The sequence below is a fragment of the Rhinolophus hipposideros genome, assembly GCF_964194185.1.
Source record: "Rhinolophus hipposideros genome assembly, chromosome: 1".
NCBI classification, from domain to species: domain Eukaryota; kingdom Metazoa; phylum Chordata; class Mammalia; order Chiroptera; family Rhinolophidae; genus Rhinolophus; species Rhinolophus hipposideros.
In genome coordinates, this window is record NC_138047.1 from 24,612,418 (window position 1) to 24,630,850 (window position 18,433).

General features: G+C 40.3%; 1 long non-coding RNA gene across 1 annotated transcript; it reads right to left on the reverse strand.

Moving 5' to 3' along the window:
- Positions 1-624: 624 nt before the first annotated feature.
- On the reverse strand, positions 625-12,401 carry LOC308502604. Its single transcript, XR_013994049.1, has 4 exons — positions 12,159-12,401; positions 7,359-7,500; positions 5,720-5,875; positions 625-2,471 (listed from the first exon to the last, which is right to left on the reverse strand). It is a non-coding gene; the product is annotated as an uncharacterized lncRNA (long non-coding RNA).
- Positions 12,402-18,433: the final 6,032 nt, after the last annotated feature.

Consider the following 18,433-nt stretch of genomic DNA (forward strand, 5'->3'; position numbering starts at 1 on the left):
TCTTCTTGTTACTTCTCTGAAATAACTTCCTGCTGCCTACACAGAAGGACTGCAGGAGCCTTCTACTGTTTACTACCACGAGAGGGAATCTCACGGAGTTTACCACAGGCAAACAAGCTAATGCATTATACTTCCATGAAGTCAAATGGCTCAGGTATCTTCTGGCCAGAAACATTGCTTAATTTCATTCTATTTATATATCTAAATAACTTACAGAAAATACATGCTAGACAAAAATAAAGTGTGAGACTGGAGCAAAAAGAAAATGAGATGAACTGAGACGTATTCACCGCATGTGCCAAGGAATGCCAACATGCTTCAGGACAGCCACAAAGAGGACGCACCTTCCCAGCAGCCAGGAAATGGGAGTCTCCCCAATACTGAAATTCCACCCATGGGTCCTCAGGAGGCAGACACTGTGTAATATACTGAATTAAGCCTCAGTGATATCTGTGTAGGAAATAATACAGTGAGCTGCCCAAGGCTACTTCTTACAATACCCTGGCTTCGGACCCAGAGCATCCTGACAAAAGGAATCTCAGTAAAAGTAACTCCATTGAGGCAAGTACTGTGCAATCCACACACATCTTTCTGTTGTTTCGATAAATAATAAACAAGCTAAATAAGCCAAAATAAAGTTCATTAGTTTTCAGAGAAGTGAACAAACTACATATTATTCAGGCAGTCCTTCCCATATTGTTCCTGTCAAGTATTTACCAACAGTAGGCTCAGGTTAGCATGGCCAACTGTCCTATTTGCCCAGGACTGAGGGCTTTCAGTGATAAAACAAAGACAGTCTCAGGCAAACTGGGACAGTTGGTCACCCTGTTTGAGAATGATACTTCCTGCCTCGGTCTTGGATCATAGCTCATCTGTGTTGCTGGTTAAATGCAAAACTTTAAAAATCAGATGATCTAATTTGGGGTTAACGCCTTCTGAGAACTGAGGAGCCGACAGGAAGTAGAGCAGCCAAAACTCCACCAGAAAGGTGGCCCGCGTAGGGCCTAAATTCTCTTCCAGAAGTGTCTTTTCTCTTGTAATGGACAGGTCAAGGCCCCACAATATACCCAGCCTCCTGTCTTGTCCATTCTACGTGCTCAATAAATTCTGAGATCAAGTTGAATTGGGGTGACTCAGGGCAACGTTCCTCAGCCTCTTCCAGCTCCTTTTGTTCATCTTCCCTCAGGCACTTTTTTGGGGTGCACTCCTCCTTTATTAATCTATTTTTGATTCTACTCTCCATTCAGGGGTGAGCTCTGTGTCCTCGCCCTAGGGCCCTGGAGATGCAGAGGCAGTGTTCTCTTCTGTGGGTGCCTAATACTTGTCTCCTGGCCACCTGAATAATGACCGAACAGCCTCCCCTGGATCCTGTTCTGAGAAATTTCCTCAGTGGGTTTTCCCTGCTCTGAAACCAGACTGTGATAGTGTCGGGGCTGTGTCCTTGTGAAATTCTCTTCTATTCCTGCTTCTCAGGGACCCCAAAGATCCAGGGTGCTGGGTTATGGCCCTGGAGTGTTAGGATAAAACAGGATTTATGGTCTAGTTGACCAGACCAATAGATAAATAACTACATGAATCTTCTTGGCTTTCTCCTGAAGACTTTAAAAATGATTTTCAATTAAAAGAAAACAAAACAATAATCATAACAATAAAAATAAGAAACGAAATAAAACCACGACTAGAATTCAGTTTCTCATGCTTAAGCCGAAATAATTTAGTTCTCAGAAAATTATCTCCCATTCCCTCTCTCTTCCCTGGCTCTCATCCTCCTCTTTCTGGAAAAGAGAGACAAATAATCCAAGAAGTAGGTTCTCTAACTCCTAATTTATTTATCCTGTACTTACAGGTGGGTCACTCATCTTTTCAGTGCTTGAGTTGTTTTATCAGTAAATAAAAACAATCATATAATAGGAACGATTTGAATACTGTAAGTTATGTGCCAGGCATTGTTCCAAGCACTTTGTTTATATTAGCTTGTGTGATCTTCACAATAATCTTGTGAGGGTCACGCTCTCCATTTTACAGATGAGAAAACTAGGACTCAGAGAATTTAAATAATTTAACAGCTGCTAAATGAAAGACTGGAATTCAACCCAGACTGGCTTCAGAATGTATGAACTTACCATTATTCAATGTTGAATGAATAATGGATGGATGAACAGTGGATGAATAGTGGATGGATGGATGGATGGATGGTGGATGGATGGATGATAGACAGATGAGTGGGTGGTGGATGGTCAGATAAAGGCACTGGGCCCAGCTCAGACAGCTCTATCAGGTATACATTGCATCACTATTTACAATTCATGCTCTTAACACCAATTGTAGCTCCCATATTCTTCTGTTTCAAAATGAAGTGGAGGATTGTCCATTAGGAGGACAACAGACTCTGAGCTGAGGAAGAACTTGGCCTCTGTGTATTACACCTTCCTTGGAAAAGGAACATCCCCCGCCAGGAATCATTTAAGTCTCTGTGGAATGGAAGCAAAGACTTTATGTTTCTCCAAAATGAATTAATCTCAAGGGAGTTTCTTGAGAATCTTGGATATAAATTGCTCCTTTAGAGCCAAGACTAACACATATCTTACATTAAAAGTGAAAAGAATATTCCTAGTTACACCCCAAAGAAATAGATTATTACAGCCAGTCAACAAGAGTTTATCTTAAACCTCCAAAGAATTATATGCACCTCCTTCAATTTTACTCTTTAATTAAGAGACCAGTTTGAGGTTGGCCAGAACTCTGGCTTTGGCCTACCAGTCACCAAACCTCAACAATAGGCCTGTTTTCAATCTTTGTGATATCAATCTCTTGACAACCAAACATTTCTTTAATAAAAGCATTTTGTGTGCCTTACTTTGATCAGACTCCTTAAGATTACTTAGATAAGGGGAAAAGAAAATTCTATGGATCTAGAAAATCAAGTATGGTTGAGTGCTTACTCTCCTGCAGAATAGCTCACATGCCACAGGACACCATTATCCTTTAAAAACTTACCCTTGGTGAGATTTTCAAAGATGTATAGATTTGCCTTTTTCTGACTTTGTTTAGGAGGTGATAATTAAGTTTTTTTCTTTTTAATTGTTCAATGGGTGGCTAGAATTAACGTCATTAATATTTTCCAGTGGTCTGGAATTCAAATGTGCCCACGTGAATTGAATTCTTATACCTCCACTTTAGTTAGCTCATGTTCTGAAAAATTCTGCGTAGTGAACAGCACTGGGCATAAAACTGATGTATTATCTGGGTTCTATTACTCAGAGCCACAAAAACTTGTGCAAGCCACTATAGCCTTCTCAGCTTCAGTTTCTCAAGCTCATTTTGCTACCTGACCTGCAAAATGGAGCTAAAGCTGTCCGCCATCCTTTCTAAGTATTGTAAAGAATGCATGATCATCAAAACTAGTAACAAAGTTGTAGCAATGAACACAGTCAAGTATCAAGTAAGAAGATTTATTCTATTAAACAGAACAAAGCATGACTAAGTCACCTTTGCGTCATTATAGTCACATGGCTTTGAACCTGCAAGTTGGGTTATAAATGATCTTCATGTACTTAACAAATAACTCTGAAAATACCAATGAGGCAAACAACAAAATAATTTACCATGATGTAAAAGTTATACTAAAAATGAGTTTCTCTTTCTGGTACGGATAGAGCCTAAATGCCCTACACTTAGGCTTTGGGGGTTTTATCACTAAAACCTGCCATAAAAAAACCAAGCCCTTATTCACAGAGTAATCAGGAGTAGGTTGGGCATCACAGTATTATGAGGGGAAGTGGGTGTTGTTAGGGCACCATTGGTAGCCTTTTCTCAATTTCACTTCTTTACAAAAGATTTAACAAAAAGAATTAATGAGGGTAGAAGAACTAGGATTTTGCGTAGTTGTTATTTCCAATAGAATGTAGAATGTTAAAGAATCCATAAACATCAACTCCACCCATCTCCTTCCTCCCTATAAATAAAATTTCCCCCAGAGATGGCTGCCTAATCTGCCAGGAGCAAGTATGCTCTTAGAGCCATTCAATTTGCTTCCCTGGTCCTGTACCAGACCCTGCAGCCTGGCCTTCTAAAGATGATTTTGAGTGTCTTAAGCACTAGTTAGGAGTTCAAATACTCTGGTCTCAGAGATCTCTTCAACTCTATAGACTCTTTGTCCACATCCTAATGACCAAAGGAGATGCCCCAGCTTCTCCCTCACAGTTTCTTGTCACTTGAGTGTGTGTTTATGAATAGCTCTTCCCAGGGAGCCTTGAATTGGTCCAGCTTATTAATTGCTAGTTTCTCTTTCTCCAGCTTAGAGAGTGAAGGGTTTAGGAATCATAACACATGAGAGAAGAATGAAGGAGCAAGGAAAGAAAGTCTTAGTGGGGACAAGATCACTGACGCTAGGCACTTCAGGGCATTCCCATGAAATGGGAATTAGATTTATCTGTCATAACATCAGGAACAGAGCTGGGACTAATGAGCGGAAGTTATGTGGAAGCAGATTTCTGACTCAGTATTATGAAAAACAGCCTTGAGCACCCAGAATAGGCGGCTTTATGAGGTACAGAGTTTCCCAACACTAAAAGTATGCAAGTGGAGATGCTCTGACCACTTATTAAGAGGGGATCTTGCACTGAACAGAAAGGTGGTTTAAGGGCTGAACTCAAAGACCTCCTCAGTCTTTTCAAATGGAGATACCAGGATTCTAAGTTCGTTAGTGAGTTTTCTCAGACCTGGAAATTCCCCCATCGTTTCTCAGACCCCAGCTCCCCTTCAGTCTCTGCAGAAAGCCTGGAGTAAGAACATTTCACATTCCTCAGATGTCATTCCCTCCACCCAGCTGAAAAGGTGAGTATGATAGACTTCCACCTGAGAGATGAGGCTTTTGTTACTGTCCCTCTGGGCAGAAGTAGGAAGCCGGCAAACTTTGATGTTAGCATTCCTTCATTTTCTCAGAAGCCCACCTCTCTTACACAATCTTTTTTCTTCTCTTAGATCAAAATGGTTTGTTGATTTCATCATATCTTTCCTGAAAGTATTTAGAGACTAACACAGGGCCTAGGACATAGTAGGTGGTCAATAAATCTCTTTTGAAAGAACGGATGAATACATTTTAATAGCAAGAGAAAAGAGTGTACTATCTTAGTCATTCCAGGCCCATCTGTAAAATAGGAATGAATATGCTAATGGAGCCTTGCTTTTGGGTTGTTCTGAAAAATAGAGGATATAATGAAGATAATATGCTTACCAGAGTGTCTGACACATAACGCAGGTATAACAAATGCTAACTCTCTTCATTATTGTTATTATAATTGTTATTATTACTATTATTTTAAACAATATGATTAGGGGACAAAGAGATACTTAATATTAGAACAGAACTTCTTTCCTATTACCCTTTATGTCACATCATGTCACATCATATCGCACCATTGGAAACTGGCAAACTATTTCATGCTGATTTTAAGGAAGAAAAACCAGGACATCAGTTAGCAAAGGGACGCTTTTCCTTAATTCAGAGGGTTGGATTCCTCAGAGTACCAGGCCTAATTCTCATTGCCTTGGTTATTATAGAGCCCTCTGTGAGATTGTAGCTGTAGGATTACAGAAGGAAATGAGTCTTGGATTTCAAGGAGGACCAGGGGTAGTCTAAGAAGACTATATAGTGAACACCTGCTGAAAAATGTCCTAAGAGAATGAGTCTGAGATTTCGTTTTCTAAAAGTACTTACTGGCAGATGAGAGAATTTGTGAAAATCAAAACATATATTCTTAAAATCTTGTCAATTGTAGCTGTGGTCCTGCCAGTCCCTCCCAGTGGGGCTGGGCCTACTGCTGCTGTGTCTCCCTTCTAGTCAGAGCTTCTGTGGGTGCCGCGTCTGTTAGCTCTGAAAGAGAAGGAAGATGGAAGGCAAGAGGTCTTCGCCATGAGAGACCTCTTGCATTTACTCTGTAGTCATATCTTTCCTTTGTTCTAACATTCTAGCAAAGGGACTTTCCTGTTTGTAAACAGTAAAACTAAAGAACTCTGCTAGGTGGGTGGTTTGGTAGGCAGGAGGTGATTAAAGACTTGGTACAGTCAGACGATTTATTGTCATTTTATTTAAAAATACAAAGAGATTCTATTATTTACCAGTTGCCACAAAGTCTTCATTCCCTAATGAAGTGATGTGGCGGCCTATAATACAGGCCCCTAATTACCCATGAACCTATGGGCCCTGGTGAATCAGCCTCATAAATTAGTTAGTCACAGTCATGAATATAAGCATAGATAAAAGCACTTGATAGAAGCTTCAGGGCAACTTGGACTTATTAGCAAGTTGTAAATCAAGCCCATTCTAAATAGGTAAGTCAGGATAGGTTTTCAAGCACCTTTCCAACATAACTGATTCCCCCATCCTGCTGTGACACAACCCACATCTGATAACTAACGCAACCACCAAGTACAGTTTGCCTTCCTTTCCTTGTGAATTCAAGATGGCATGTAGATGGCAATTCTCAAAAGAGACTTCTAGAAAGGTAAACTGGGTGCTCATTCTTCAAACAGAGGCAATTGAAGCATGAATATAAGTAATTTACGTATTTTTAGACTGTTATGTAATTAAAACCACATCTCAGAGCACATCCTGTATAGTCACCGTTTATTAAGTGTAGGTGGCCGTAGCATTATTGTTCTAGAAAACAAAAGTTGTTTTCTTTTTTATCTGAATTTCCCAGAGCGTGCGTCTCAGAAGTAGTTGCTGTTTAAATGTTCCCCACTTGATGTGAATGAAGTGTTTAGTGTAAATTCCATGATGAAGTAGTTAGTTGTGATTTGCAATAAACCCTTTGTCTCTGATTCACCCAAGATGACTGCCATCTGACATCCTGTTTCCTTCTTCTAGACATTGGCCCGGATGCCGCCATTGTGAAAATAGGGCATCACAGCTATATATGAGTTCAGTGACTGATTGTTATCAGATAGTCAGGTAGGCCATTGCCATACAAACAGAAAATTATGATGGTTATACTGTTAAGCAATTATTAATTAAATGTCATATGATGGGACACTTAAAGTGACTCTAAGATTAAACTCTCATTTGGGGTTTGTTTGATGGCTACCGGCCACTACCACCAATTTGAGGATATTACAACAAAACTCTGCTGCTGACAAAACAATTAATCATTAATGATGAAAAATTTTCGGCTGGGACCAGAAGAACATCTGGAGGCCATTAAAACTGGAGACTTTCCCCTCTAAATCCTGATTGCTAAAGTTAGAACCAACTACCCAGAAACCATAGCCCTCATGCTAACTCAATGTTTGCGTTTCACTGAAAATGATTACAAGGATTTATATCTTTCTCTGCATGGCCCAGTTCCCATACTTACGGCCTCTAACCTTGCTGGGGCGTTCTGGTGTGCTGCACTATTCCTCCCCTGTTGGGTTTGGAAGGAGGAGCTTCCTGGAGAATAATTCCATATTCATTTTTCACATCTAGAGGCCCCTGAGCAATCTAAAGGCCACGCCATCCTGAGATAAATGAGGAAAAAAGATCATTGTACTTCACTGTTATCTTTGTTTTAGAGGGGACTCTTTCTACTTATTAAAAAGTTTGCTGTAAAACTGTATGGCGTGCTATGCTGCCTCATAGATCTCATGTTTCCCACATCTCTGGATTGCATCCTTTTCCCATGTCATTGATTTTTTTTATTTAATTAAATTTATTGGGGTGACAATTGTTAGTAAATTTACATAGATTTCAGATGTACAATTCTGTATTACATCATCTATAAATCCCATTGTGTGTTCACCACCCAGAGACATGTCGTTGATTTTATAACTGTTGTTTTGTGAAGTTAGTGTAGCCTAGGTATAGAGTGTTTATGAAGGTTACAATAGCGTACAGTCATGTCTGAGGCCTTCACGCTCACTCACTGACTCACCCAGAGTAACTTCCGGTCCTGAAAGCTCCATTCGTGGTGTCTTGTACAGGTGTACCATTTTTTATCTTTTATGCCATACTTTCACTGTACTTTTTCTATGTTTAGATATGTCTAGATACACAAATACTTACACTTGTTGAAATTGCCTACAGTATTCAGTACAGTACATGCTGTACAGGCTTGTAACCTAGGAGCAGCAGGCTGTACCATACAGTCTAGGTGTGTAGTAAGCTGTACCATCTAGGTGTGTATTAGTGCACTCTGTGATGTTTGCACGACGGCGAAGTCACCGAACAACGCATTTCTCAGAACACATCCCCAACATTAAGTGGTACATGACTGTAAATCCATAACATGTACTAGAAGTGATGAGTTAAAAGTTATGTAATTTCAACTGTGTATTAGTTTGCAGTTTGGTGAGTTAGAAGCTCCACACAGGACTCACTGAGTTAAAATTAAGGTGTCAGCAGAGCTTCATTCTTTTCTTGAGGCACTAGGAGAAAGTCTATTACTTTGTTTTTCCCACTTTCTAGAGGCTGCTCACATTCCTTGGTTTGTGGCCTCTTCCTCCATCTTCAACGCCAGCAAAGTTACACCTCTCTGACCCTTCTTCCACCACCACATATGCCTTAACCACTGCAGGAAAAGGCTCTCTGATTTTAAAGACCCACCTGATTAATTTGGGCCCACCCAAATAATCCAGGATAATCTCCCCAGTTTAAAATCCTTAATCACATCTGCAAAGTTCCTTTTCTATATAAGGTAACATATTCACCAATTCTTGGGATTAGGGTGTAGACATCTTTCGGGGCCTTTATTTTGCCTGTCACAAGCTATTTCCAGACTCCCAAGTAGAAAAGATATTTGAAAACAAGAATTCATCAATCACTTTCCCTTTTGTCATTCTGTTTAGAACTGAATTTTGCCCTAAGAAATAGGACAGAAGTTTTCAATGTCTAAAGCCTTAAACGTGGAACCATTTCACAAATTTCACTATTCCACAATGAATCTTGGCTAAACATTTTCCAAAATTTTCAGAGATTATTTCAATTTTACGGGTAAACATAAAATCTATCCAGTTTTACTATTATATATTTATCTGAGACCAATATAATGGTTTTTATGTACCAATCATAGTTCTTTTTGAAATGATCAAATGTACCTTGAAAGTATTTTTTTAACAACTAGAAGGCCAGCTGGGTTGGAGTCTGGGCCACTGGTACGAATGGGCTGAGAAATGTCAGTCAATGTCCAGAAATGGCTGATGGGCCATATTCTGTCTTTAAGGCGGTGGTTCTTATTGGTAAAAACATCTTTTTTGGGTCCCTGACCCATGTTCTCTCATCAAGCGAATGACTCATTCCAGAGGCACACACTGTCCCTAAGCCTGCAGCCTGCCACATGCCAGCCCAGGCCACAGAATGACCAAGCAAAGGTAAAGGCACTGCCTATAGTCCAGACCTACGCTAGGAGTCTTACATGCACTGTGTCACTTAACAAAACGCTACAAGATGGGCTCTAGCAATCACTCCATTTTACAGATGATGGAAGCAAGGTTTAAAATGATATGAGTAACCTCCCAGAGCTGGTGAGTCTGGGAGGCTGGGCAAAGTCAGGACTAGGGAGGCAGTGAGGAGTTGAAGCTGGGTGCAAAGTGGAAAAGGGAGCCCCAAAACTCAGCAATTAGGGCAAAGAATATGATAATGCAGTATTTTAGAAAATCAAAATTGATGAAAAAATCCATAATGAACAAAATACCAAATTCTGAATAAAGACAGGATCTGTCCTTGTACTTACAGGACTTGGCTTTACTCACCTGACCCTGATCCCAGCCCTGTCAAATCCTGTCCCTGCCCTGGCTGAGATTTAAACCCAAGGCTGGCTGAAACCACAGCCTGTGTTCTCCCTCACTTCTTATCTGACTCCTTTGCCAGCAGGGAACTAGGGTGAGCCTATATTGTTTGTCAACGGTGGTGACAAAATGACCCTTGGGAAAGTCATACCCAGGTTGTACGGAGAAGGACATCTGTGATGGCAAGAAATCATGTGAAGTGGCTCCTGGTCCTTGCTGTCAGCCAAGGAAATGCTTGATAGAATAAGTCCTAGTTTAGGAATAGGGCATGTCTCTGAGAAAATCAGCATTAATCAGCCTATGGGCAGATCGACTTTAGTGAAAGTGCCATGGCTCAGTTCAGATGGACAGAGTCCCCCCTGGCAATCAGCTATTCCCAAGTGATGGTGACCTCCTCCTTCCCTGCCTAGCCCACTCCCTGCAAGTGCCTGTGGACTGGGGACCTCTGCTTCTCCTAGAATAGAAATTCCTTTGCCCAAGTCAATTGGAAAGCGATCCTTCTTGCCTCCTGCAATGCAAGCATCTGCTGAGCAGCTGTCAAACAATGCCCACTACACTCCCTGCAGGCCAAACCCAGCTGCAACCTTGTCAGTACAGGACAAGGAAGCAGCTTCTGCAACTGTGAATGGGATGCTTGAACTAAATTCTAGCAATGAGGGTACAGAGAACACACTCTACGGAACTGTCATTTCCCCTGCCTCTTCTTTCTTTCCCAGCCACATCTGAACTTGACATCATAGTACTTCTTATAGCAGCTCCTTGTACACCTCAGTTAAAACTTTAGGCTCTAATTCCAGCATTCAAGGTTTTAAAACGTTTTCCTTTCCTTAAATGCCATCATGGAATCAAGCAGGATGCTTTGCATTGACATGAAGCAGTCTTCTTCCTGGAATCTGTAGAGACATTGGCTCACCCTTCGAGCTCTCTCCTTCTCTAGCTACATGTTCTGCTACACTCTCACTTCACTGCCACTTTCTCTGTGGAACGCGTTGTTAAAAGCATAGTGCAGCTATTTACAACAATCATTTTTCTTTCTTCTTAAAGGTACAAACATGAGTTTCTCTATATTTTCTTATCCTAGGAATATTAACAAATGTACTTTTCATTTATTCATTAACAAATACATGATGCTTACCAAGAGCCAATGACATCTGGAGGGTTTTCCTTACAGCAGCTCCTCCTCTTGGACAGTCTAGCTGATGCTCTCTCAAAAAAATCACCTTACCTTAGCTATTGACAATAGTCAAAGGGGACTTGGTTAATTTAAAAGAGAGAGAGAGAATGTCCTAATCTGTCCTGAAGGCAGCTGAGTTTAACAACAACAAAAAAGGAGAATGTCCTTTTCTGAAGACAGCTGGACACTTGTTCTAGTAAATACCAGTGATGCTTGCCGTGAAAAATAATGAATGAAAGTAAGGAACGGAGGTACACTCACTTCTAGATTGCATTTTAAATTAACAGTTTTTACAGAACTTATTAAACAATAATTAAACAATAATAATACTCAAAACAGAAAATTTGGAAAACCCAAAATAGTATTTTAAAAAATCAGTCATGTTATATGTCAATTATATCTCAATAAAGCTGGGGGAAAAAGTCATAAGTCAAATATCTAAGGTAAAAACTGATAACATAATTTGTCTGAAAGTGAGTTCTTTTAATATTTGTCCCCAGGCATGTAAAAATACATGTATTTTTAACCAAAAATTGAATCATATTCTTCCCATTACAGTATTTCCTGTGCTGATGAACATGAACTTAAATAGAAATGTAATGGTTGCGTTCTGTCAGATGGATACACTCTAGCTTTCTCAGTCACCTTCTGTATTGGGTATCTAGACTGTCTCCAATAGTGCATTAATGAACTTCCATATAAACTTCTTTGCAGACATCTCTTAAGTCCTATCTGGATAAAATCCCAGAAATTGAAATGCTGGATAAAGAAATGTGAAGTTTTAAAGCTTTGGGTAACATAGTAACAAAGTGCTCTTAAATATATAAATAAATAATATATATATTATATATATATATACATAGATATAACATACATATTATATATATGTATGTAATATACAGAGGGTGCCAAAAAATGTATACATATTATAAGAAAGGAAAAAACTGTATTAAAATTGTAATACTCAATATATACCGATAACAAAAGATGAATACAAGTCACGTGTACACATTTTTTGGTACCCCTGGTATATATGTACTTATATGTATACTTATATACCAGGGATACCAAAAAATGTGTACACATGACTTGTATTCATCTTTTGTTATCAGTATATATATATATTATATATATGTTATATATATATATATATTATATATATATATATGCACACACACACACATAAATCAACACCTCCACACTCGCCAGGGAAACTTACCTTCCAAGAAGGTACCTCGGTTAGGAATGAGGCAATTTTTTTCTGAGAGTCTCAGAAATTCAGCGTTGGAAAGGATTGTTGAGGAAAGCCATCCACTCTTCCACCTCAGCTGTTATACATTAGCCTCCTCTGTTAGCTTTTAAACTACCATGCCAGGCTCACCCCACTCTTGGAGATTCCGATTTTATTAGTCTTGGGTGGAACCTAGGCATGGAATAACCTTAAGGCTTCTCAAGTTGTTCTAATGCGAGCCAAGGTTGAGAGCCATTGAACTAAAGGGTTTTTTAAGTGAAAGAATTTTGCAAATTTTCCCTGGGTTCAAGTGTATGTTTGCTCAGGCAATGACCTGAACAAATTCTTGAGTTTTCCCACTAATTCTTCGACTTTATGAAAAATATGCCTGAGAAAACTGTGATACACACTTGATGCACTTCGGAAAGGAAATCATGACTTCGTCCAGCACTTTTAGTAGTGTTCTGGTGACCAAAGAATGGTGGCCCTGGTGGCACCACCAAGGTTGCAGCTGGAAGGAAGAAGATAGAATCACAGTGAGTGGCTTTGCAGTTGCAACTTGGCCAAAGGTGGAGAGAGCCTCTGTGTGGCCCAAGTCTTAGCAGACAGGGCCATGTGAAACGGGGAGAAAGGGCTTGTCTTTGGGCTCACATAGACCTAGGATCGAATTCAAGTCCTCTCATCTCTTATTGTGTCACCTTGAGTAAATTCTTTATTTTTCTGGGTCTTATTTTTTTTCATCTGTAAAATAGGCTGTTTTGCAATGTCCTCACCGAACAGTAGTGAGGTTTTTACTGAGATAACATATGTACAGTGCCTACACACTGAGCAAAGATAACTGCCTCTCTTTGCCGGTACCGAGAGTGCTTCATGCATGACCTTCTGCACACTGCACTTACTCCTTGATTTATTTTCCCTGTGAGGGCACCCACATGTCCTGACAGCTCTCCAGCTTAGGACAGCTGGGTTCTCAGACCAGTTTTTCCACTCCCTAAGGGCACAACCTGTGCATGTCACTGCTTTACAAAGCCCCAATTTCCTCGTTTAAACATCTCAAGGCCCCACCCAACTTCAACAGTCTCAAAGGGAGATTTTTTTCCCCTTGCTTGGAATTTTTGATATTTAAATTCAGTGCACCATAAGAGAACATTCCATCGCACCATTTTTTTAAAAAAAGCTGCAATTTATGGAGTGCCTGTGATATGCATATGTGTGTTATAGCATCTAAAGTTCACGGGAACATGGGAGATAGCTGTTCTTATCCCCATTAATAGGTGAGGGAATGGATTCAAGTAAATATATTTTATCCAAACTTACACAGTTGGTACAACTGAGATTTGAACCCAACTTTATTCCCAAATCTTTGTTCCTGACATGTCTAATTCTGAAGTGCCGCTGGTTATTAAAACAGGACTGATTATTCAAAGATAAACTATTCATTCCGGCTTTTTTATTTTCCTCTTCTTTCCTGTTCTCCTACTTCTTAACAATTGTTTTGACTCATTAACTCCTCCACCAGAGTGTTTGTGGAAATGGGAAAAGCCCTAAACTCTTAGTGATTTCCTAGAGTTCTCAGGGTGATCCATGTCAGTACACCCTACGAAATTCAAAGTAAATGCATCTAAACTCACCTTTATTTTGTTTCATCCACAAAATGTCCAGAGTTACCCAAACCCCACCCAAGAGGAAAGGGAGCTTGAATGGAAGGAGGTGGCAGTCTTAACAGATTTCAGCTAAGATACTGCACTTTTCCAGATTTACATGACATCAACAGGCAATGAGATAGCTGAGGCCCGTCCCAGGGCCTTGGAGGGGGTCCATTCCAACAAGGGGCACCTAAGTGCTAGCTTCATAAACTGCAGGTAAATCCGCCTCTAGTCCTACTTGCTCAATGGTATTTTAAAATGAGAATGGTTTTTGTTTACACATGGCTGCAGAGGCATTTGAAGTTTACATGGAAATGATTGCTGTTCAACATGGCCCAATTTTCCTGTTACTGCTGTCATACATGACAGAATTCCCTTCTCACCTTAAAAAATTATTTGATTCTAATTATTTTCATCCATCAAGTAACCAAAGAACATGAGAGCTAAAAAGAGACAGAGCTCCCCTAATCCACAACCCTGGATTTTCAGGGATGAAAAAACTGAGGCCTTAGAGAGGCTGTGTGCCTAGGCAAACTCTACAGAGATGGGCTCATGTCCATAGAAGAGTGATGACAATTGCCTCAGCAGCACTTAGTGAGTGCTAATTCTGCCCAGGAAAGGCAGAATCACAGGCACGCTTTCCATTGCCGGGGAAGTTTGCTCTAGCTGGGAAATTTATGTATAATACAAGATAGTATCTAATTACCATGAAATCATTGTCAGTGGCAAGAAGTGTGATCTCAGCCCATTCAATGTTTTTAATATTTAATATAAAAAGTTTAATAACTTCACCTACCAAACGTGAGGCTCCCACCACTTGGCCAGCCAGCCTCTCCGGAACCAATGGGGCTGTCAGTTATGCTAAGAAGTCTCTTGGGAGTTGAGAATTATATGGTTTGAAGAAACTTCCAAAAGCCCTCATTTTTCATACAAACTATTGTTTGGGGCCAGAAACACTATAAAACTTTACTGCAACAGGTAAAGTGTTCTATAAAGTACAAGTATATGTTTGTGTGTGTCTGTGCGTGTGTGTGTGTCCGCATGTGTTTAAGTAGGACAGAATACAATGTTTCTGAAAATAGAAATACAAAATAGTAGAGCCCTTGAAATGTGGCTACGGGGGCTGGGGACTTAATTTTTAAAGGTATGTCATTTTAATTAATTTCAATGTAAACTTACATAGCCACAGTATAGTGGCTACTATACTGGACAGCACAGTTCTCCAGAATTTCTATTCTGTAGGTAAAAACACAAGTGAAGACTGTTCAATGATGTGCATGTCTACCCTCCTTGGGGAAACATGTAAGGAAGCAGATCATCCCCTCTTCTTGCTTTCCTCTCTATTCCACCAAAAGAAAGGTTCACACAAGAACCCTTTTGTATTAGATGCCTATTGCTTCTGTAACAAATACTACAGACATAGTGGCTTTAAACAACACAAATTAATTCTCTTAGAGTTCTGGAGGTTGGAAATCCAAGATGAGTAAGCCTGGGCTAAAATCAAAATGGGACTTCTTAGCATAACTGACAGCCCCATTGGTTCAGAACACAGGTTTGTGTTCCTTGTGGAGACTCAAGGAAAAAATCTGTTTTCTTGACTTTTTCATGTTCTAGAAGTTGTCCACATTCCTTGGTTCATTCCTCCTTTCTCTATCTTCAAAGCCAGCAGTGCAGAACCTTCAAGTCTCTCTCTTACTTTGCTTTCATCGTCATGTTTCCATCTCTGATTCTCTCTGACTCTGACTGACCCTACCTGATAAGGATCCTTGTGATTACTTTGGGCCCATCTGGATAATTTCCCACCTCAAGAACCTTAATTTAATTACAGCTGTCAAGTTTCTTTTGCCATGTTATATGACATATTCGGAGTCTTCTAGAATGTGAGCATCTTTGGGGGGGCCATTATTCTGCCTAGCACGTCTTTTTTGTGTATTAACTTGAATTAAGGCCAGTACATTTTGTTAAATTCATTAAAACTCAGTTTCTATAAGGTAATGCTGGTTAGTAAGGCTTTACCTCAGTTACCCACAAGTGTGTGGAGGTTGTCTCTGTGTTCTTTATTCTAATCTGGTAGTTCTCCAAATTTAGCCAGCATAGAATCACCCAGAGTGCTTGTGAAGACAGATTGCTGGACTTGGACCCCGGAGATTCTGATTCAGTCGGTCTGGGTGGCCCAAGAATTTGCATTTCTCAGCCAGGTAGAATATTTTTAACAAACTTCCACAAATTCTTTAACACTCCTCCTTTCAAAAGGTGGGTGGGGAATCATTTCCCTCCCTTTGAGCATGGGCTAGATTTAGTGACTCCATTCTAACTCTCTTTGATGAACATCGTGGTATGTGATTTCAACACAAGGTTCTAAAAGCCATGACAGCTGCTGTGCTCTCTCTCTCTCTCATATCATGCATTCTGAGGAAGGCCACGCCCCATATCTTGAGGACACTCCAGCAGCCTAGGGTGCAAATGAGGCCTGCTGCCAACATCCAGCACAAATTTGACAGCCCTCTGAGGGAGCCCCCTCGAAGCTGATGCTTCAGCCCAAGGCGAGCCTTCGGATGACAGCAGCTCTGGTGATACCCTGACTACAGTCACATGAGAGAGTGCAGCCAAGCCAAGCTCTCCCTGCTAAGTCACTCCTAAATTCCAGACCTACAGAAACTTCAAAAAAAAAAACTATATGTTTACTGGTGTTTAAAACTATTAAGTTGGGAGGTAACCTGTTACACAGCAGCAGATAACTAATACATCAGGTGACACTGATGGCACTGGTTCAAGGACCACATTTTGAGAACCCCTGGTCCAGCATACAGATTGTGGGAGGCATAGACAATTCTGTTTGCACTGGTGTTCTCAGGAGAAACAGAGGAGGGTAACGTTCTCAGGTTTATATGGACTGCAAAGTCATACTCTTTTCTGCAGACATATTCAGTTACCACCAGTCATTTTTTTCTGGAAGTTCTTTTATAACACTCAGAAGAATAACAGCAATATGTCAACGGAGAGCTGGACTCCAGAAGCCCATTTCTGTCTACTCAGTCATAAAAAATATTCTGCACATGGGTGAAGCACTAGACAGGTTTAGGGAGAAGAGGAAATGATGAAAAGATTAGAACATTGCTCTCTGTCACATTCTTTTCAGTCTGGATGTGAACAAGATGAAGAAAGAAAACAAAACTCTTGACAAGAGAGGGAAAGATAGCACTAGGAGCCAGGAGAGCAAAGGGGTGTCCAACTGTTAAATAATGAGAAACTGAAGCTTCCCTCATTGTGTCAGAGAAGCCAATTACTGAGCCAACTGTAGAGGAAATGGGGAGTTTACATTATCTGAGATGTCAGTAAGAACTGAGTGGACACATTTCCTGTCTGGTTCTCCCCAAAGATTAGCAAACTCTTCAGCAAAGATACTTTTTCAGGGGTTTCATTTGTTGTTTACTTTCCCAGTTGGCAAATGTGGGCCAAGAAAGGAAATATGGCTCCAAGAGTGAGGGAAGGGAAGTGGTAGCGAATACAGAGTGCCACAGGGAAAGGCAGCCTGTGCAAGAGCGTATGATGAAAAGTGTGCCATGCTGGCTCGGCAAGATGGCTGGCTCCAGTTCGGGTTGTGCCAGGGCAAGCTCACCAAACAGATTCATGTCAGTGACTCCCATTCTATTTGATGGGGTTTCTCTGGCTTTTCCATTCATTTTATGGGAATTTAAAATATGACATATGATTTCATTTATGTGAAATTCTCAGAAAGGCAAAACTAATCTAGAATGACAGAAGACGGAAGTGGTTGCCTCAGGCCAACATTGGTGGTGGTGGAGTGGGCGGAGTGACTGCAAAGGGATGTGTGGGAATTTGAGGGGTGATGGAAATGTTCTGCAATTTTAGTATGGTAGTGGTTATATGGGAGTATACATTTTTCAAAAATCATTGAACTGTACATTCAGAATGAGTATGTTTGATTGTATATAAATATCTCAATGATGTTGATCTTTAGAAAAGTGTGACATAGGAGTCCTCTGATGAGGTTGTCAGTGATTAGTTTGGTAAAAACAAGGGTTACCTGGTAGAAGAGAGATTTGACTAGATTAGACTGGATGTCTTCAAACACTGGACAATCGCCTGGAGGGGATTCTATGCAAAGAATTCAAGGATAAATTGGAGGATGGAATATATATTAGTTTCCCGGGGCTGTCATAAAAAATTTCCACAAACTGGATGTCTTAATACAACAGAAATTTATTCTCTCACAGTTCTGGCTAGAGGACATAAGTCTGAAATCAAGGCATCAACAAGTTTGATTTCTTCTGGAAGCACTGAGGGAGAATAAGCTCCATGCATTTCCTAGTTCCTGGTGATTACAGGCAATCCTTCATGTGCTTCGACTTGTCACTGCAAAACTCCAATCACTGCCTCCATCATCATATGACCTCCCTCTGTTCTTTTCCATTGTCTGTCTGTGTGTTCTCTTCTTATAAGGACATTTGTCCATGGATTTAGGGCCCATCCAGATAATCCAGGATGATCTCATTTCAAGATCCTTAAATTAATTACATATGCAAAAACCCTTTTTCATATAAAGTCACATTCAAAATTCCAAGTGGACATGTATTTTGTGGAGCCACCATTCAA